A 21,895-nucleotide genomic window follows, 5' to 3' on the forward strand; every position below is an offset into this window, starting at 1 on the left:
TCAAGGAATTTCCTGCCCTTGGCTGTCTTCAAACTGCCATCCTCAGATACAGGTAATAAACCCAACATCCTTCCATTTCCATCTCATAGTAGAGGGCGACCCCTGCTGGGCTCCTCATGCATCTGCTTTCTGTATGCCACCAGTTAGTAGAGATTAACCATAGGGGCCGTTAGGGGGTTTGCTGGTTATTTGTGGGGAAAAGAGTCAAAAAGAAAAGCACAGGACAAGGTGGCTCTCTACAGGCAAGCAGAAGAGGGAGGCTGTTGGAAAACAAAAACAAAAACCCGAGAAGACTGTGGGAACAAATTCACCGAGGTCTCTGCTCTCTATCCTCGCTACCCACTCTCCTTCAAAACTTCTGTACCTTCTCCTCCCTTCCCAGACTGCCTGCAGCCTTCTTTCAAAGTCAGCTGAGGATCTCTGTATTTGAAGACATTTGAAGCTTCAAGAAGAGAGACAAGTTCCACGTTACCGTATTCTCCCATTGTCACTTCCATCCTTCCTGCTCTCCAATGCTGAATGTATAAGGTGTGCATTACAAAAAGAGGCCAAACAAGACATCAGCTCTTAGATGCTTATGTAGTCTAAGCTGGAGCCTCATTCTTGTTGGTCCTGTAGATATAGTCTTGCTAAGAAATTTGCCCCAGACTAGGAATTTGGGGGGATTTGAACCAATATGAGATACAAATCATGTATGTCATGAAGGAGATACATTCCTGACTTCCATATAAGAGTATAAGCTAATTCCAAGATTTTTTTGAGTTAACCCTAACCACACAGCCTATGTAGGGTGTGTTTTATTTTTAATAATGCAATTGCAGCCAGGCACCAGTAGCTCATGTCTTTAATCCTAGCTACTCAGGATGTAGAGGTCTGGAGGCATGGAGGCCGGCCCACGCAGACGTTCATGACCTTATCTCTGCGAATACTCTGAGCCTCTCCAAGGCGTGAACATCTAGTTAGGTGTCACACCATTCCTGACTCACTCTCTATTAAAATCAATGTGATGTTTCCTCTTCTCTCTCTCTCTCTCAGTCTCTCCCTCTCTTTCTCTGCTGTGTCCTTGTCTCCAGTTTTGAAATGAGTGAGGTGTGATGGGGTTAGTTCTTTAAATGCATCAATTCACCAGTGAATCCATTAGATCCTTTGTTCAGAGACTATTATAGCTTCAATCTCATTTCTTGTTACGTATCTGTTTAATTTACTATAGGCATTTTATTCTTCTAAGTATAGGAGTATTTACTTTGTGATCTTTGCCAGCAATTGCTTAGGTATTGAACACTTACCTAGATCTATGTTATATTTGAATAATGTATTTACTTAGCTGAAAATACAAGGCAGTGGCTGTTACAGAGCAATAGTCAACTAATACGTCAGGGGGAACATCCTTGTTATTCACACAGATCACCTGTACACATCACCTGCCACTGGATGAGCGTAACCATTTCTTCTACAGATTTCACCAAACCCTAGGTGAAGTGCTACCATGTGTGCATATATGCCCTTTCCTGACTAATCCCACAGTCATTTCCTTCTTTGGAGTTTACAGGGGTAGGAAAGTAAAACTCTACAACTGGGATGTGAAGTGTCAGAATAGTGGAAGAGTTAGGCCTCTATAATACAGTGCCCATGTATCTTCACTTGGACATTTGACCTTGGACCAATTTAATTCTCAGTTTATTCCTCTGTGAAATCTGGTTAATTATCATATCTCTCATTTGGCATTGTGACACCCAAATTAGGGAACACATATAAGTCAGCACAGTGCCTAACTACACAAACAGAAAGCAGGTGGGTCCAGATCCAGATAAGGTGGGTTCAATCCCTGCTTCTCTATTTCCCTGAGTAAGTTACTTAACATCTTGTATGCTAGCTCTTCCTCTATGAAATGGAAATAATGGCACCTGTTACTGGAGAGAACCCATGGAGCACAGGGCCTCACGAAGAAATAACCAAATACTTATCAAAGTACACAGCAATTGGAGAGAGATTCCCTCAAAAAATACTTCTATGTCAATGGCAGAGCATGGCAAGAAGAATGTTTTGCCATAAGAAACTATGATGTACTCAAGGATGGGGGACTTGGAAAAGCTTTTGAGGAAAAAGTAGAGAAGTGGATGTAAGCTATTCATACAGAGAATTCACTGGTCCTGGAGACCCAAGGCAGGATTTGGAGTGAGCTCATTCGTGGAGGGGCTGCTGGAACAGTAGTGGCTCATGACTTCAAAGCCAGCTCCCAGCAGCACTAGGCAATGGCTCTTGGTAGGATTAAAATAAGTTGTATTGTAATATTTATAATCTGCTTGATTTTCTACAAACAAACACATTGTATTTTATAATAACAGAGTTTTTTTTCAGTTAGGATCAAGAATTTTAATACTTCAAATTTAGCATTCAAAGAATCTGGCTGGCTAACAGGGACTTTCTTTTCTCTAGAGGACTATTTGTTAAACTAATTTATTGTAATTAGATAGGTACAAATGAAAGCATATGTACATTTATTTCCCATTTATTAAACTAGCAAATGAAAAAGTGGTAAAACCCATAAATGTTTTCGGATTCAAAATGAATCACTTGTGTCAATCCCTTCCAAGAACAATAACCAAGCTGGCTGTTTGTGAATGAGAGGGTTTCCCATTTGTGTCTCTCTAATCACTAGACTTGTTCACAAAAGACTCCTAGAGTCACGTTTACCAAGTGCCACTGCAATCCTACACAATTAACTTTTGGAAGGAATCTGCCCAACATCATTTATGTAAATGCAGACTGACAGTCTACTTCAACCCAACCCCAATTTTAGACAACGTACCTCATTTTCCATTTACCATTTCTTCCTTGCTTCAACCTCTTTGAATAATGCTGTGGCTCTCTATATAGTGTAGATATTGGTCTAACTATGTCTCTATGTCTCTGTCTGTCTGTCTGTCTGTCTACCTACCTATTTACCTACCTACCTACATACATTTCTACCTACCTACCTATATTCATCTATCTATCTATCTATCTATCTATCTATCTATCTATCTATCTATCTATCTATCTATCTATCTATCTATCTATCTATTTACCTATCTACCTACCTACCTACCTACCTATCTATATTCATCTATTTTGAACTGGAATCTCACTGCACTGTATATGCTGGTCTTGATTTGCAGGCCTCTGGTCTCAGATTAACTAGTCTCTAGGATGAAATCTAATGGCATGAGTACCCTCACCACAGTGTAGATCCCAAAATAACTTGCTAATCTTTTAAAAGAATTTTTACCTTTTGTTGTTATTATAAAGGTAATCTACAGAGGGGTGAGAGTTGACAGTCAGTTAATGAGCACAATTCTTTTTTTTTTTTTTTGGTCGGGTCATGGGGCCTGAACTCTGGGCCTGGGCGCTCAAGGCTAGTGCTCTACCACTTGAGCCCACAGCGCCACTCCTGGCTTTTTTCATTTTGCTTATGTGGTGCTGAGGAGTCGAACCCAGGGCCTCAGGCATGCAAGGCAAGCACTCTACCACTGAGCCACCTTCCCAGCCCATGAGTACAATTCTTTTAGGCAGTGTCGCTCCTTCCCTTGCTCTAATTTGCTAAACTTGTGTGTGATTTTTGATTCAGTCACTTTGTCTGATGTCACTCAGTCATTTTGTACCAGATGAACTTTGACTTGGTGGCTATGGTTAATATTTATTCTATTAGTCAATGTTAAAATGCAGTCACTTATTATAGTGCCTGCTCTAGGTTCTAGATACTTCCACTGTAGCTTTCGTTATCAGGACACACTTCCTTGGCATAACTCCTTCACCAGGACACAGACATCTACCTGCTTGTTCAGAATCATTTCTGCACAAACCATGGCTAGCTTTCTGAAGCTCAGGAACAATGTCAAGATGCCCATTCTAGGCCTGGGCACCTGGCAGGTCAATATACAAATCTAGAGTCAGATGCTTTCCTCAGGGCCATTTGGGTATTTTCTTCTTTTAGCATTCAGTCAGGCAGAGGTTTGGAGAACTGAGATTCAGCCCTACAGGTGGGACCCTTGTTGATTTGCTCTTTCAGGGCCACTTCTGACTCCAAAGCTCCCATTCTGGCCTTTCCCAGCAGGAATATAGCACTAATTTTCAGGCAACCATTGGACTTGTAAGTAAAATATTACCAAAGCAGTTACTTAGCTTTCTCCTGACAGTTCATTTCATGTGGCAACACCTCTTCCGGTGCATTGCAGTGAGCTGTGAAGCAGCCCGAGCCTTTCTTGGGGTAGGCTTGGGTCTTCCTGCTGGTTTTCTCACTCTGCTTTCTTCACCAGTTTCCATAGTGGCAGCTTCAACCTCACTGGCGCTGTCTTTGGGTCCCTTTTCCCCTACTGTTCCTCACAGTCATCTGTGTGGGATCTTCCTTAGGTGTCTTTCCTTCAGTGCATTGTCTTTCCCATCTCCTCCCAGGTTAGAGGGTATGGTCCCTGATTGTTTTAGCACTGGTTTATTGTCAACCTACACCTTTGGTTAAGCAAGGGGAGTAAAACATGCCAGATTGATTCAGTCTTAGCCTCTTGAAACACCACAGTTTTTTCCAAATCAGAATTTGAAGCTTAGATGAATACAGAAGATCTATCCATTTTATGTCTTCGTCATTTTTTCCCCTGTGTTGGTACTGGGACTTGAACTCAGAGCCTAGACACTGTCCTTTAGTTAGTTTTTTCCCCCGCCCTCAGGGCCAGTCCTTTTCCACATTCCGAGATCTGGCTATTTGCTTGTTAATTGGAGATAAGAACCTCTCAGACTTTTCTGCCGTAGCTGGCTTCAAACCTAGATCCTCAGATCTCGGCTTCCTCAGTAGCTAGTATTACAGGAGTGAGCTGCCAGTGGAGAGCTCCCTCTTCAATTTCTTATTTACTTTATTACAGTTTCCATTGTATAGGGGTTTTACATCTTCATTTTATTTCATTCTTTAGATTTTAAAAGGGATTATTATTGTATATGTCTTTCACATACTTCAGTTTTTTCATTCCTGAGATTTTTAAAAATGGGATTCCCCTCCCCCGCCCCCATGATATTTTTCTTAGTCATCATTGATGTATAATTAAACTCCTGATTTTTACATATCGATTTTGTATCCTATCTTGATGAAAATTTTTCTTAGATATTATAGTCTTCTGATGGAGTCATTAGTATCTTCTATGTAGGGAATCACATCATCTAAAAATAATGATAATTAGACCTTTCCATTTTCTAATAATAGCCTTTTTACTCTTCATCTTAATTTCTATTCTGGTTAATATTTCTAACACTATGCCAAGTAAGAGTAGTAAATGTACACTTTTATATTATTCTTGATTTTTAAGGAAGTCCTTTCAATTTTTCCCCATTCAGTGTAATACCAACTATAGAATTATCAGACACAGCCATCATTATAGTGAGATAAGTTCCTTCTATTCCTAGTTTTTTTTTATCATGAAGGTATGTCAAATAATGACAAGATTTTTTCTACATCCATTGAGACAATAATAATAATATTTTGGTACTTAATTCTACTTATGTGCTGAAATATGTTAATTCATTTATGTATTGAACCATCCTTACATTCCTGGAAAAAATCCAATTTCATTTCAATTTATTATCTTTATGATTTGTCATTAAATTCTTAGCATCTATGTTCATTAAGGAAATTCTGTGTGTGTGTGTGTGTGTGTGTGTGTGTGTGTGTGCATGTGTGTTACCTGGGGCTTGAATTCAGGGCCAGGGTAATGTCTCTGACCATTTATGCTCAAGGATAATACTCTACCACTTGAAACCACAGCTTTTCTTCTAGCTTTTTGGTGGTTACCTGGAGATAAATGTTTTACAGATTTTCCTGCCTGAGCCAGCTTTCAACTGTGATCCTCAGATCTTAGCCTCTTGAATAGTTAAGATTATAGGCATGAGCTACCAGTACCCAGTGAGCTTTCTTTATTGGTTGTGTTCTTGTCCTCTTTGGGTAACACAAGAACACTGGCTTCATAGAATGCATTGATGAGTTGGAGCTAGTTATCTATTAGTTCTTTCTTTTAAAGGTCAGGTAAAATTTAATTGTGATTTTGGTCCTAGGCAATTTATGGTCAAGAATTTCTTCAAGTTTTGTTATCCTAGAAGGTCCTTATTTCTCTGGGTATATATCAGGGTTGCCAGGGATTTTTCTTGATAAATGGCTTTAATGGATGTGTCACTTTGATGCTGTTCTTTTGGGCTTACCTTTATAGACGACTTGACACTGTAGTCTTGAAGTATTGAATAGTTTTGTCCCAAACTTTTGGTATTTTTACCATAGTATGTCAGAGGAAGTTTCTTATCTACTCATTTCTTATCTACTCATTTGGGCCTCTAAATGCCTTCTGTACCTGAGTGTCCATATCTTTTTGCTACCACTTCATCAAAGAAGCTTTCTATACCTTGAGTCTGCTTCTGTCTATGCAAAAAAGCTCATCATGAGTTTGAGTTTGTTATTTTGATTATGTATTTCATGTTTTGTTCAGTTTTTTATTTTTCTTTAATTCTATTTGGTTGTTCAAATTAACAATTTCAACTCCAATCTCCACCTGTCTTTTGCTTGATGCAGTCTATTGTTGAGGCTTTCAGCTGAGTATTTTATTTGATTTATTGAGCCATCAATTCTAAGAATTACTATTTACTTTTTTCAAAATATCTTCATGGAATTGCTCTTTCATACCTTTCATACTCTTCATTGTTTTCATATTTTATTCTGTTGTTAATTATGATATGCTTTGAATTTTTAATTATTTTATAATTTTGTTTTGGGTTACTTGTCTGGAAGTTTATTTATTTTGATTTCATTACAGTAAGTTATTGTGGAATTCTTAACTTTCAGAAAAGTGAAAGTGCGTTCTTGTCACTTTTTTTTCTATGTTGAAATTTGCACTATGGGGCCACATAATCTGCTGGAAATGTTAATTACCCATATTGCTCAAGTTGGGAGTGTTCAATAAGTTTTGGTAGGACTAGTTTGAGATTGAGCTGAGGTGCAACTAGACTCAAGGATTATCTTACCTGGGCTTCATCCTGCAGGAGCACTCAGAAAGGAGAATACAAACTACAGTAATCACTACAACATATAAACGTAACTAATATAGGAATACAGTCATAACCAATTACAGACTGATCTAAGGATGGCTGGGGAGAACACAAAACCATGACCAGAGGATCACTCGGCTTTCATTTCCCCTGCACACACTATTGTTGTATTGACACTGGTTGTAGTTCCAAGGCAGATCAATATCTCTAAGTATCTTGTGTAGTCTGCGCAGAGAGAGGGGGTGGTGGTGGTGGTGCAGAACAGCTATTGGATGCAACCATTGCACAGAGTGGAGCACCTGATGCATACACCTCTCTTGCCACTCTGGTGATATGAAACTTCATTCCTGTACCTAATCATCTGAAACTCCTAAGGCTAGCTTCCCAAATCAGTGGATCCAAATGTCAAGTAACTTTTGTTCTCTCAGTTTCCCATCACATGAAACTCATGCTTTTGATACAAAATCCTTCCTCATAGCAATAGTGGCCCTCGTAACTAACACTGGCTGGAACTATGTATTTCTTTGTCTATTGAATATCTGAAGTAAAAAAAAATGGAGAGATGTTTGGCCTTCAAAGCTCGAACATATTCCCAATATGGTTTCCCAACACTGTACCATGATTACATGTTGAAAGGAGACACAGTTTTTCTAGTGTCAGTATTTTATATAGATGTCAGTTCCCTGTTTATTTAGACTAGACTTGCACATGGTACTGAAGCTGATGCTGTGATAGTTTCATTTCTTTCACCTCTATCCCTTTGCCTTTCTGTACCATTCTCTAGGTCCCGGGATGCTCTGTCATATTCTGTTTCAGTCTCCAACGTCTCTACGTTTTCTCATGTCTGTGGCTTCACAGGCTTGAAAACCTAAACTTCAGTGCACTCTCAGCATCATCTACTCCACAGAGTTGCATATCTCCTGTTGTTTTGATTCTATTCCTGGGCAAACTGGTGCTCTCCAAATTGGGGATCTCAGGAAGCAACTAATATTCAGTTTTAGTTCCTAAAACTGGAGTATTTCTTGTCCTCTTTTTTTTTAATTTGAGGATGGAAAAAATCCATCCTTATAAATATTTATATTTCTACTTTTCTGGATCAAATAAAATGATCACTATAATTGTTATAAGGGATTGTATCTACTATGTCTTACTGGATTTTAGATGATGTGTTAAAAATGTTACATTCAGTTAGGCATGGTGGATTATACATAGAAATCCTAGCTATTCAGGAGGTGAATATTGGGAGGATTGTGGGTTTTGGACATCTTGGACAAAATATTAGTAAAATCCCATCTCAATAAGTCAGCCACATGTGATTGACATGCTGCCCATGATCCTAGTAATACATGAGCCATAGATAGGAGGGTTGAGGTACAGGGCTGGACTTTGGCAAAACTATGAGATGCTTTTTGAAAAATACCAAAAGAAAAAAAGAAAAAAGAATGAGGGTCTCAAATAGTATTTGCCAGCCTAGCAAGCATGAAGTCTGAAGGTCAATTCCCAATACAATTACAATCATTATTGCAAATAATCAATACAAAGTCCTCACAAGGTGTCGGGTCTTTGTCCATCCTAGGAAAGACGGACGGGGTCCAAGGAAAGGTAAGTGCGGCTGCTTGCCTGTTCCCCAGCCTCCCTTAGACCGTGAGACAAACAGACCCAGAGGGGAGTCAAGTCAAGCTGGAAACTCATTTATTACCACACAGCAAGCCCTTTTTAAAGCAAAAAAGAGCGGGTGGCATGGCAGGGGAGGAAGAGGAACCAGTCACTGTCAAGGTCACACCCTATCATGCACCTAAGCTTCCACGGGCTGGTTACACACTGAACATAAAGCAAATCGGGCTCTGCCCACTCAACTCCTCTCAGCGCCATCTTTGCTGACCATGTGCTCCACAACAAGGAAGGGGCTATTGCTACTATATCTTACAGAAATTGTTTAGAGAGATTAAGGAATCTGTTCAGTGTTCCAAATTTACTTATGTGCTGGAGTTTGAATTTATCATGTAATCACCATTTTTGAGATTTTTTTTTTGGTCATGGGGCCTGAACTCTGAGCCTGGGCACTGTCCCTCAGCTCTTCAGCTCAAGGCTAGTGCTCTACCACGTGAGACATAGTGCCACTTCTGGCTTTTTCTACTTATGTGGTGCAAGGAAGTGGCACTGTAGCTCAAGTGGTAGAATGCTCGCCTTGAGCTGAAGAGCTGAGGGACAGCGCCCAGGCCCAGAGTTCAAGCCCCACGACCGACCAAAAAAAAAAAAAAAAAAGAAGAATGTTCTACCTATGTGGTGCTGAGGAATCGAACCCAGGGCCTCAGCATTCAAGGCAAGCACTCTATCACTGAGCTATCTTCCTAGCCCTTTCAAGATCTTTAACACCATTGAAGACTGGAAAATTTTCTGGATCACTTAAGAGTCCAATTTCAGGCTAACTCTGAGCAAGTTGTATGGAGAATCACCTGTCATCTCAGGTACCTGGAGACCCCAGGATTAATCTGCATGGAGTTGGATTGACTTTTGGCTTAGATCAAGGCATTATAAACACAAAATCCATTCATTCTTTTTTTTTTGAAGACTTCTAAAGGGTGTTTTCCTCCCAGAAGTTCCCTTGGCAAGTGGGATGCCAGGCGTTGGTTTTTAGAATTTCAAGGTGGTCTTAGGATAAAAGCATGTGGACTATGTTTCCTATTGCACTCCAGGCTAGCCCAGGAAAGGTGGAAGAAGCTGTGAAGGTGGCTATTGATGCAGGTTATTGCCAATTGATTGTGCCTACTTGTATGAGAATGAGGATGAGGTTGGAACAGCCATTCAAGAAAAGATTCACAAAAAAAAAGGTGGTGAAGCGGGAGGACCTCTTCATTGTTAGCAAGGTATATGAGCCCATTTGGTGGATGGACTTAACTTCAAGGAAAGATGAAGTTTCTGGATGTGGTAAGAACCAAGAAAATATATGTATGTATGTATATATATCCATACCTATATACACATATATATGCATATATGTATATATATTCATATATCCCCAATCCTCTTCCTCATTGCCTTTATTACATACCCTGTTGCAAATATTCACACTAAAACTAGTATGTTGAAGACACTCCTTTTTTTTCTCTCATCCTGGATTCTTCATGATGGCAATGGCTCCTTTCATGGTGCGTATGTATGAGTGTTCTGGTCCTCTTGATTTCCATTTCTCTATCAGTAGAACCCATCTGGCCATTAGCATTCAGTAGCTAAGGGTGCAAGGAATGGATGCTGAATCTGCTTTTATTTATGGTGGTGTTGATGGCGCTGAGCTTCTCAGCCATGGACAATGGTAGGAAAATGGTGGGAAAATGGAAAATGGTGGGAACTTAATTTTCATTACATTTGAATTTCTTTTTTATTCAGTTAGGTAAGATCTGAGGAATAAAACATTTTTAAAAAAAGAAGGTAGGGAGTGTTCAGGGTGACAGTGTTTTGAGTTACTGGATCTACAGTATACACAACTTGCTACAAAACATTAGCTCCATGTAGGTTGATAGCACATCTGGTGGGAAAAAGTGAAGCACTGTGTGTCATGGATATGTCTAGATAAATATTTTGTAACTTATCACTTGGGCCTGGTGGTCTTGGAGATATGAAATACAGAAAGGGGACCACTTGCTTTCAATCACATAGACTTTAAAAGCTAGACAAAAGTCATACTCTTAGGAAGCAGGCAGCAAAGGAAGATGATAACAGGTATGCATATATTCAGTCAATGGCCAAATATGATAAAGAAACAAACTGACCTATAAAACAAAAAGAATGCAAAGAAAATTGAAAATTCCTCTTATTGACGTTCTGATCCATGATGACTTGCCCAAGTTGGCTTATCTTAACCAACATGCTATCAATGGCCGATCTCAGGTTAGATTGGGTTGCAAATCACAAGGTTGGAAGAGTGAGTTTGATGTGGCCCTTTTGCTGCCCCATTTTTATGTTTCACTGTTCATTTGTAGTTGTGGCCCACCTTCTTTGAAGGAAACCTGGTGAAGAAAGCCTTCCGGAAGACGCTCAAGGATCTGAAGCTTGACTATCTGGATCTCTATCTTATTCACTTTCCACAAGGACTGAAGATATGAGCTCTTCTCTGCTCTAATCTCTGGCTTCTGTGCCGACAGGTGCCAGAGTATAGTAATAACTATGTCAAGGTAGAGGGATAAGGGTGTCAGAAGTGGGAGTTCTTGTGCAGAGAAGCAAGGCACTGGCCTGGAAGTTGGGAGGAAAAGAACACATGTGGTTGTTGGGGACTATATGCTTAGGTTTTCTTTTAGTTAGAACCAAAAGGAACTATAACAACTATGAGAGAAACACAGGCAAGCTACAACTGCCATATTGCCACCTTCTTGGTTGCATCCAAAGCGTCTCCTTTCAGGAAAACTCTTGGTATACTGCTGCAGATCATATTGTAGGGCTCTTTCATGCTGTGGACCGAAGCACATCTAGAAAGTGATGTCTTGGAGAAAAAGTATGGCAGTTCTGTAAGATAGCTGGTCTTCATTGTAGAAGCAACCCTAGTTGTCCAGAATTCTGTTCCTGAGTAGTTGGAAGGACACAGATAGTTTGGTGATGGCATTTTATCTCTAACTCTAACCACCTAGAAGCTGTCATAACAAAAGCTGGCTAGTACCTCTTCCAGAAAACTATATCTAAGATTTAAGTGACCTTGTCTACAAATCCATGAAATTGAAGTTTGCTCCAAGTTTATATGGGGCCTGGGTATGTGAGGTGAATATGCATTATAATACTGTGATAGCCAAGATATAGAAACATGGATACTAAATTCAATCCAATAGTTTCTGAAATATTGGAACTTGAATACTACAGTAGGTTTATGGGCAGATTTTAATAAAATGTACTGTTTTTGAGTGTAATCTCAAAGCCTGAAAAGTTTTATGCAAGTTTAAGTATTTGCATCCAACAGTGGTCTAATATCTGAAACATACAAAGATTTGCTCAAGAAACTAAACACTCAAAGAATCAATAACCCAATTAACCAATGGGCAAAGGAGTTAGTAGAGACTTCTCAGAAGAAGTAAAATTGACTAAACACATAAAGAAATATTCAACATTTCTGGCCATAAAGGAAATGCAAATCAAAACAACACTGAGTTTTAATTTCATTCCAGTATGAATGGTCATTATCAAGAATACAAAAAACAATAGATGTTGGCATGGATGTGGGAGAAAAAGGAACCCTGTTACACGGTTGGTGAGATGTAAATTGATAGAACTACTGAGGAAAGCAGTTTGGAAATTCCTCGAAAAACTAAACAATGTACTATGACTATGATCCAGCCATACCACTTCTGGTCATTCATAAGATTTTTTGTAATTCAGAAGATTACATGTTAGAATACAGTCAAACCACTTGCACAACCATGTTCATTGCTCAACTTTTTACTACAGCCAAGTTATGGAAACAGATTTGATGCCGTTCAGTAGATGAATGCATCAAAAATGTAAATGTAGATATAAATGAATGTATATCTATCTATCCATCCATCTACTTCCCTATCTACCTATCTGAATTTTACTTTCCATCAGGAAATTTTCAGAGAAAAAGGTAGACCTGGAAAAATTATGTTAAGTGTAGTAAGTCAAGCTCAGATAGACAAAGGACACATGTTTTCTCTCACATGTGGAAGTTAGATCTAATTTATAAATATATGTTTAAATATATACCAGGTCATATGCATACATACGCAAGTATGTGTACATACTCAAGTATGTTATATGCAGAGGAGAATTCCAATCATGTAACTCCTTTGAAAAACTCACAGTCTAACAAAGTGGCTACCAGGAAGCTGGAACTGAGGTGTCAGTGGGGGAGGCAGGGTGAGACCAAGGGGAAGGAGTTACATGAATGAAGAGAGGAAAGGTGAAAGATGTAGGCATAATATTCAATGTGTACATGTGAAAATGGAACTAGGGAAACTGAGGAGATAGGTGGGGATGTAGAGAGATGGGGAGAAGAACGAAAGGGGTGACATTGATCAAGATGCATTGTACTCATAAACTGACACTGGATTGAAACCCCTTTGTACAACTACATAAAGATAAGGAAAAAGTGTATTAATAAAAGTCATGGTGCTGAAACTAACAGAATAAGGTGTCCAATAGAGATTCCAATAAAATTTCTGTTCTCCATTACAGCCTGGAAAGGAGCTCTTCCCCAGTGATGCTAATGGCAATTCATCATGGGCACAGCACCACTCTTGGATGCCTGGGAGGTTAGTTCTAGCTTTTCCTAAGTGTGCTGCAAAAAGAATTTTCCTTCAGTTGTCCTCGAGACTCCACCATGGTAAGAAGAACCCATGTGTGTCGTGTCCTAGTTAATCTGTTTTTCTTCAGTTTTCGAACTCCTTTCTCATGATCTTGGGATTTGGAGGTCCATTTGAGACTATATTTTCAAAGGAGACTGAAACTATGTTGTACTCCAATTTGGGGAATATATATACTGTTCTGAAACCATGGGAAAGGTGTTTGGAACAGGGATTTGACCTGAAATTGCAGGTATTATCTGAGTAACCTGAGGTAAGTTATTTGAAAATAAAATTGAGACGCAGCATATTGCTGACTTGTCAGGTCATGGAGCAAGTATGTGGCACAGCTGGGTTGGACTCAGTACCCAAGTTTATCTGACTTATAATTGCAACAACATGGCCTTTAGCACTTTCACAGAGACCACACGTCTAAATACCAAAGAACACAAAGAAACAATGACCTACTTTTACAAAACTGAATTAATGAATGGAAGACTTTCTTGGATAATTTTACTTAAACCATTTTATAGCCTAGCAAGTGTAAGAAAAGAACAAATCTTTTTTTTTGGGGGGGGTCCAGTCGTGGGGCCTGAACTCTGGGCCTGGGTGCTGTCCCTCAGCTCTTCAGCTCAAGACTAGCGCTCTACCACTTGAGCCACAGCGCCATTTCTGGCTTTTTTCTTTTTGCTTATGTGGTGCTGAGGAATCAAACCCAGGGCCTCAGGCATGCAAGGCAAGCGCTCTACCACTGAGCCATCTTCCCAGCCCCAACAGAACAAATCTTAAATAGTAACAGTCTCTAAGAATTATGTTTTATTTTATAGAATTTGTTCATAAAACAATTCTAGAAAACAACAAACCCAATACGAGTGGGAAAATTCTGGGTTTTGTTTTAGATTGACATAGTCTTTCCTCTTTACCATTTGAGATACATAGTTCAAGCACACAGTCAAAATATTGCTCAATAGTCACAAAAGAGGTTCATGAAGCCTAAACCATCTGGGAAAAGCATTACTTTTTCTGTTATACCAACAAACAAAATAAAAACAAAGCCCTTGAATTCTAGCATTAATCTGTAAAAATAGATCAATCAATTTATTATTTTGACATAGAACACTTCATGTTAGGAAAAAATAGGATGGATAAAAAATTTGGTGAGCAGTATAATGGTTTAAATGCTGGGATCCAACACAAAAAATATTTTACTATTTTTGAGACTGGAAAGTGTGTCTAGATTTGCAATATATCCTAAGATTTTAGCATTTATTTTCATTCAATTGAGTGCATTAAGTTGATATGATGATACAACATGACCACTTAGACACTGTAGTAATAATTTATTGTGAGAAATGCAACTAACACATCTAATGTTGGCTCCATGGGCTCATTTTGCCTTGGTTCTTGATATTTGTATTAAGTATTGCAATCATCTCACAATCCTCTGCTGTTGGGGTACTTGAGGAACCTGATTTTCATAGTCCTGTGCCACCTAACAGAAGACAAGAATGTCTGCTAAATAAATAATTTTAAAGATATGAAAAAAATCAAGATTTGGGGTAGAGGCTCTGCTTTGATGTAGATAGGATCCAATGTGTCAGCACAGATTATTTCTGTGCTGGAACCTCCTGCATCACCCGTGAGAACAGGGAAGGAGGAAAATGTAAAGCAGTGAGGAAGAAGTCTACATCCAATCTAAACTTGACCCGAGACACAGAAGTGAATTCATGCTACATCACTGTCTTGATGGGGGCTCTGAGGATCTTCTTTATATCCTTTTGTTAGCTTGACATCCTTTCTTACCAACTATGGCAGTTTTCAAAATGGTGCATAAAATTACCAGAGTCTGCCTGTCTTCCTTCCTTCCTTCCTTCCTTCCTTCCTTCCTTCCTTCCTTCTCTTTCTCTTTCTTTTCTTTCTTTCTTCCTTCCTCCTTTCTCTCTTTCTTTCTTTTTCTTCTCTCTATTTTTTCTTTCCTTCTTTCACTCTCCCTCCCTCCCTCCCTCTTCTCTCTCTCTCCCTTCCTTCCTTCCTTTCTCTCTCTCTTTCTTTCTTTTCCTTCCTTCCTTCTCTCTCTCTCTCTCTCTCCCTCCCTGCCTCTCTCTCTTCCTCCTTCCCTCCCCTCCTCTCTCTCCCCCATTCTTGGGGGTTTGAATTCAGTACTGGGGTTTGAATTCAGGGCTTAGGTGCTGTCTCCAAGCTTTTTTAACTCAAGGCTAGCATTCTAACCCTTGAGATACAGCTCCATTTCAAGCTTTCTGGGGGTTAACTGGAGATAAGAGTCTTATGGACTTTCCTTCTTGGGATGGCTTTGAACTGTAATACTCAGAGTTCATCTGTCTCAGTAGTTGGGACATAGCTGTGAGGCACAGCATCCAGTTACCAGAGAAGTTTTAAGAATCCCCATGTCTATGGGGGAAGAAACTCAGAGCAAGGATTTTGGACATCCATTTTAGAGCTTTCAGACAATTCCAACTCACACCAAGGTTAAGGACCACTCAGTCTAAAAGTGTCCCTTGAAAATGTTCTGCTTGTTCTTACCTTGAAGCCTTTGTTCCTGCCTTCCTCCCCAGCCTGCTCAGGATCTCCCTCTCCTCCATGTCATTTTGTGATACTGAGTTAAGTTCCAGTTGTAAAGTCTCTCCTAAGATCCTCATGAATTCCTCTCCTATTTCCTCCCTGATCTGAGGGATGTGCCACTGACAAATAATCTAAGATAGTCTTAGCACTGATTGCTCCATAAAGGGGAACACTAGTATATTAACTGTAGCCTTTGGGCTATAGTAATCTTAGAAGCAAGAAATTTATTATTTTTATGTTTGAGTACCTGGGCAGAAATGGGACATACAAAAATAAATACATGTTACATTTATAGCTGTCATGATAGTAAAAGCAATAGTATTTTAGGGAAAGTTTGGAAACTATCTATTAGATACTTAATTTATAAAAAGATACCCTTTCATAGGGTATAGTTTTGGTGAACAAATGGAATGTGAACCCAGTTTCGCTCCATCTTTACCCTAGGCTAGGCACACCTTTAAGGAGACAATCTATCCATATGACCTTACCCTATTGCAAGCGAAACTAAGGTTGGCCTGGAAGAGTACCTAGAACCCAGATAAATAATGTCTCTCCATAGGCTTCCAGGCTTTTCTTGGCTAACAAGGTTACACAGGTCATGTGTGAAGTGAGAGCAACAAGCAGATAAAACCACTTGTTAGATTTGGACTGCCAAGGGGCTGGAACCAATACTTGGTATGCATCCACTTCCTGGATTGAAATCTTGTCCACTTTCCCCTACCTCAGGGAGGTACTAAACAACCCACTCTACAGTCTCTCCAGAATTGGACAAAAGTCATTCCTTTCTACAACAGGCCATGGAGGAGCTGGTGCAGGAGGGGTTGGTGAAATCTCTTGGTGTCTCCAACTTCAACCACTCTCAGATTGAGCGGCTCCTGAACAAGCCTGGACTGAAATACAGACCAGTGAATAATCGGGTAATTTGTTAGCAAGGTTTTGTCATCAACATTTTGAGGCAAATTAAATACATCATTACTTCTCATTACTGTGACAGCATACCTGACAAACATTTCAGAGGAAGAAAGATTTACTTTGGCTCATGTGCTCAGTTCATGATTGGCTCTTTCCAACATGGGCCAGAAGTGAGGTAGAATATTAGAGCAATGTAGTGCATGTTGAAGGAGTCTGTTCACCTCATGGTAACTAGAAAGGAAAGAAAGACAATGTCTTTGACCAATTATCATCCTTTTTCTTTTTCTCTTCTCCAAATCATCAGGATATTGAATTTTAGAACCCTCATTTGGGCCAAGATTTCTGCGTTCAGTTGATGCCCCACATGCTTGTGATGGTAGAAATGTACACACACAAGCACAGAAGTGTGTTTTACTAATCTATTAGGTATCTCTCCAATCCAGTCAAGTTCAAGGTTGACCTCCACAATGCTGTATATTGAAGTTCAGTCAAAGGCTGAGGAGAGGAGATAGAGAATTCCAGGTCTGGTTTATCAGTCAATAAACAGGTTAAGCCTTCGTTTAGCGATCATTTTTGGGTAAGCAATTCTATAAGACAATTGAAAGCAGAACAACTTGTCTAGTGATGCAGACTGTTCACTCTTATAGGTCAAATGTCAGCCATACCTGACCCAGGACAAACTGATCCAGTACTGTCACTCCAAGGACATCACTGTCACAGCCTATTGCCCCCTGGGATCTCCAGAGAGACCTTGGCGAGTCTTATAATGGGTGGCTATTTATTTTGATAGTCTTAAATATTATTTTATAACTCATCCATGTTGGGTATGACTATGGAAATAAGTATGCTTAAGGTAACATGTTTGGTCTACATAGATGTGATTCTAGTGGAAAGAAATGCTATTAATATTACATGACCTTCTGAGAATGTTCTGGTTCAGCCACCAGTGAGGGACCATCTTTGCCAGATGTAGAGGCAAAGAGCCCATTAATGGTCTCTGAGAAGGACACAAAGCTTTTCCCTCTCTTGCAGATGTTCAGGCCTTTATGCTATCAGTGCAGTGATGTCATATACATGTTGTAGCTATGAAAATTATTCACACCAGCCATCTTTCTGCCTCTAGGGCCAAGCCAGGGGAACCTTTACTGCTGGAAGATCCCAGGATTAAGGAGATTGCTGCAAAGCACAAAAGAAGTGTAGCCCAGGTATCCTATTTGTATTTTTGTTTTTATTCAGCAATACCCTCTTTCCTTTCCTGTTTACTCCCTGTATTATATTCACTAACCCTTTGGAGGGGAAAAAATGAGAAGTGAAGTCCACTGAAATGCATTGTTTGAAGTCCTTTTGCTTCTTGTCACATCCTCCAGCCAAGTTTGTGAGAATCTGGCTTTTAGTTCAGATGCCACTATAATATCACTGTCTTATGAGCCCAAGCTATCTTCCTCATCTCTAAAAAATCATAGGGTTGCTTTTAGAATTAAATAAGAGAACTAATAAGTGATGAATTGTTAAGTTCTCAGTCCATATCAGCTGTTGGAATTAAAATGATGAAGGGAATGTATTGTGTGTTGTTGTTGTTTTTTTTTTGTCAGTTGTGGGGCTTGAACTCTGGGCCTGGGCGCCTTCTGTCAGCTCTTCAGCTCAAGGCTAGTGCTCTACCACTTGAGCCACAGCACCACTTCTGGCTTTTACTGGTTATGTGGTACTAAGGAATTGAACCTAGGGCTTCATGCATGTAAGGCAAGCGCTCTACCACTGAACCACCTTCCCAGCCCTGTATTGTTCTTTTTACAAGGACAGTAGTTCTGTGTTGGTGAATAGGCACATGCTGTTTCTTCCTCCTGCACAGGTTCTGATTCACTTCCATATCCAGAGGAATGTGGCGGTGATCCCCAAATCTGTGACACCAGCACGCATCATTGAGAACTTGAAGGTAAGGTCATAGCTGTTCATTTGGATTCCTCAGTTGTGCAGGGGTGGGGAGACCCTCTGGCTGGATTTCTTATTCTATCATTCCATTGTTGGTAGAATGCTACTTTTTCATTATATCTTTTGAACTCCTTAGCTAAGGAGCTGTTTTAATAGAGCCGAAGTGAAAGGCACATAGTCCAAGGATAAGCTGGGGTCAGTGACCAGGGAGCCCTGTCAGGCTGAGCAGAGATGTGCCTTATACTAATAAGCCCTTTGGTTTTCCTTGAACAGATAGGTTTTCAACTACACACAAAGGTAGCCTAGCCTGGCCTATGTGTCCACCTTATTACAACGTAGGAGCTAGGGACCAGTATGAAGAAATGTTCTTCTGGAGAAAACTGTGTTTCTAAGGGTGAACAGCACTGTACACACTGTTGGGATTTTATCTCTACCCAGCAGTCCTCCTTTTTCAGTTCCGATAAATCCTGCTGTCTTTGTGTAGGCCTGTATTTAGAGTTTGTATGTCTTCTGTAGACACAATAAGAGACGTTCTTGTAGCTTGTGAGGGCTGTGGATGTCAGCTCACTCCCTGCCAAAATAGCCGGAGATCTCAGATCCCACATACATTTATTTTGCCAAGGATTCTTTGGAACTCTCTCCTTTCCAGGTCTTCGACTTCACGTTGAGTAATGAGGAGATAGCCACCATCCTCAGCTTCAACAGAAACTGGAGGGCCTGTTCTTTGTTGTAGTAAGTGGCTCAAATGTTAGCCAGAAGAATCATCAAGTTTCTCTAAAGTAGGAGAGGGGTAGCTGGAAGGATTGGAAGGCAGCTGGGATGAATTTTGTGTTCAAGTCCTACTTTGTAAACCTTTTCAACATTGAAATTTGACTCAGAGAGTTATTTTGAAGAAAGATGCATCCTTAATTGTTCATTATTGTCTGAACTACTTGGTGTTAATGTAGAATTTTAAGAATTTCCTACATATTATTAACATGTAGGAGTCAGAATCATTTATTTATTCATTGATCTTTTCACTAAATTATTGTGTATGTGCTATTGTCAGACTTAGTCTGAGTGCTTTTTGATATCGTGCTATACAAAGTTCTTCTTACCATAGACTTACATTCTAGAGAGGGAGAACAGAAGTAACTCCCGAAGCATATGCCAGATTGAAAGAAAAACCCTACATAAAAAGGTTGAGTAACAGTGATAGTAAATGGTGGGTTATGATGTAATTGTTACTTCCCATGGGAAGTTCTAGAAGCAGTTTCATAGGCAAAGTGATACTGCAGTTGAAACTGAAAGGGAGAGATGCGCCAGGTGGCTATTGGAGGCAGAGCCTTCTTGTCCTGATGGAAGCTGGTGGAACGTTCTGGAAAGGGGTATTTAGAGGACCCGAGTAAGAGGCCAGTGGAGCTGGAGGAGAACAAAAGTAAAGGGAAAGGGAAATACGTCTGGAGATGGACATCAGAGACTCAGAGCATGAAGGCTACGTAGATCAGAGTAGGGTCTTTGCTTTTTTTTTCCTTTTTAGAATAAGCTAAGAAGCCTTTAGAGGATGTTGAGTAAAGGGATGTCACTGGCATGTTTTAAAAGACCTGCACTGACTTTTGGTTTGACAAACCATAGGGCGATGGTTATAATAATGTCAGGAAGAGATGACAATCATTGGGCCTGATAATGGAGAGGTGAGGACTAATCAGATTATGGGTATACTGAGAGTAGAGCCAAATGGATTTGCTAGGAAATTAGAAATATTAGCATTGTTTATTTTTTTATTATTTTTCATTAATTTATTATTATTATTTTGTCTGAGAAACACAATGGAGTTGTTGACATTTAGAGAAAGAAGTGAGTTTGTTTTGAAATGTATTTGTGATTCCTGTTGGGCAGAGGGAAGTCAGAGTCTGAACTATTTGTGAAAGTGGTGGCATGTTGGGCTCAGGAGTAAGACTGCCTCACTTCTAATCCCAGCTCAACTACATATGCATTCGCTATTTGACCTTTAATGTCCTAATGTTTCTTTCCTCTTCAGTGTTAGCTTATGATGTGCCAGGGATCATCAGCTCTTTGCCTGTATCATGACCTCATTAATACCTACAGCAACCACAAAGCTGTCAATGACAGTACAATTTCTCACTTCAAGACATGGCGAGAATCAATTGGGATGATATTTTAGGGAACTTTACTTTGGAGGCCATGATTATAGCTTCCTTCTGGTAACCAGGCACTACTTACTTATCTCCCCTCACTTCTCAAATACTGCCTCCCATCAACTTGAGGAAGGGCTTGTTGTGAGCGCCATTAAAGTGCTCTCACAAGTTTGGGGAGGGAAGGAAGCTGAGAGAGCACAAAGATGACAGAATATAATACCTAAGCATACCTCTGAGACTGTCCACTGTGCTTTTGTGGACTATTTTCTGTCATTTTGGGTGGATGGGACAAAATACCCAAATGAACAAGTTAATGGAGGAAGAATTCATTTTGGCTATTGGTCTCACAGGTTTCCTTCCATGGTTGGTTGGCTCCATTGGTTTTAGGTCTTAGATGAGACAGATATTCATAGTACTGGCAGTATGTCATAGAGAAAGCTGGTCAACATTTGTCACATAGTAAGCAGAATTGGGAAGACAGAATGAGCCAGGAAAAAGACATTTCACATGCTTGCCCAAAGTGAACTACTTGCTCCAGCATGGTCTCACATTGTTTCTACAATCTTCCAATAATATTATCAAACTATGAATCAATCAGTGGATGAATCTACTGACTAGGTCAGTGTTTTCATTACCTTTCAGAGTAGATCCTGGAGTTGGGGACCAAGCTTTCAGAACATGGACACCTTTCGAGGGATACTTTATATTCAAAGTCTAACAATTCTCCTTTTTATGCTTGATATCACCACAGGTTTTCTCATTTGAGTGAATATCCCTTCCATGCTGAATACTGAAGCTGAATGGCCTTGAGATCACCTGATGGGTGTTCACTCTCTGCTGAAGTGGAATTTTCTGCCCCTGTTATTTCACCAAAGGTGATCTGAAATCATACTGTGCCTGGCTCTCTTGTTGGCCAGAATCTGAGTTTTGCTGGATACAGGTCCCTGGACAAACCAGTGGCTGAGGACCACAGGGATGTATGACTCAGAGACACAAGCA

The 21,895-nt window shown here is 39.9% G+C and overlaps 1 pseudogene; it reads left to right on the forward strand.

Moving 5' to 3' along the window:
• The first annotated feature begins 3,843 nt into the window (after positions 1 to 3,843).
• LOC105989526 lies at positions 3,844 to 21,757 on the forward strand (annotated as a pseudogene).
• Positions 21,758 to 21,895: the final 138 nt, after the last annotated feature.

Source organism: Dipodomys ordii, unplaced genomic scaffold (assembly GCF_000151885.1).
Source record: "Dipodomys ordii isolate 6190 unplaced genomic scaffold, Dord_2.0 Scaffold56, whole genome shotgun sequence".
In the NCBI taxonomy this organism is placed as follows: Eukaryota; Metazoa; Chordata; class Mammalia; order Rodentia; family Heteromyidae; genus Dipodomys; species Dipodomys ordii.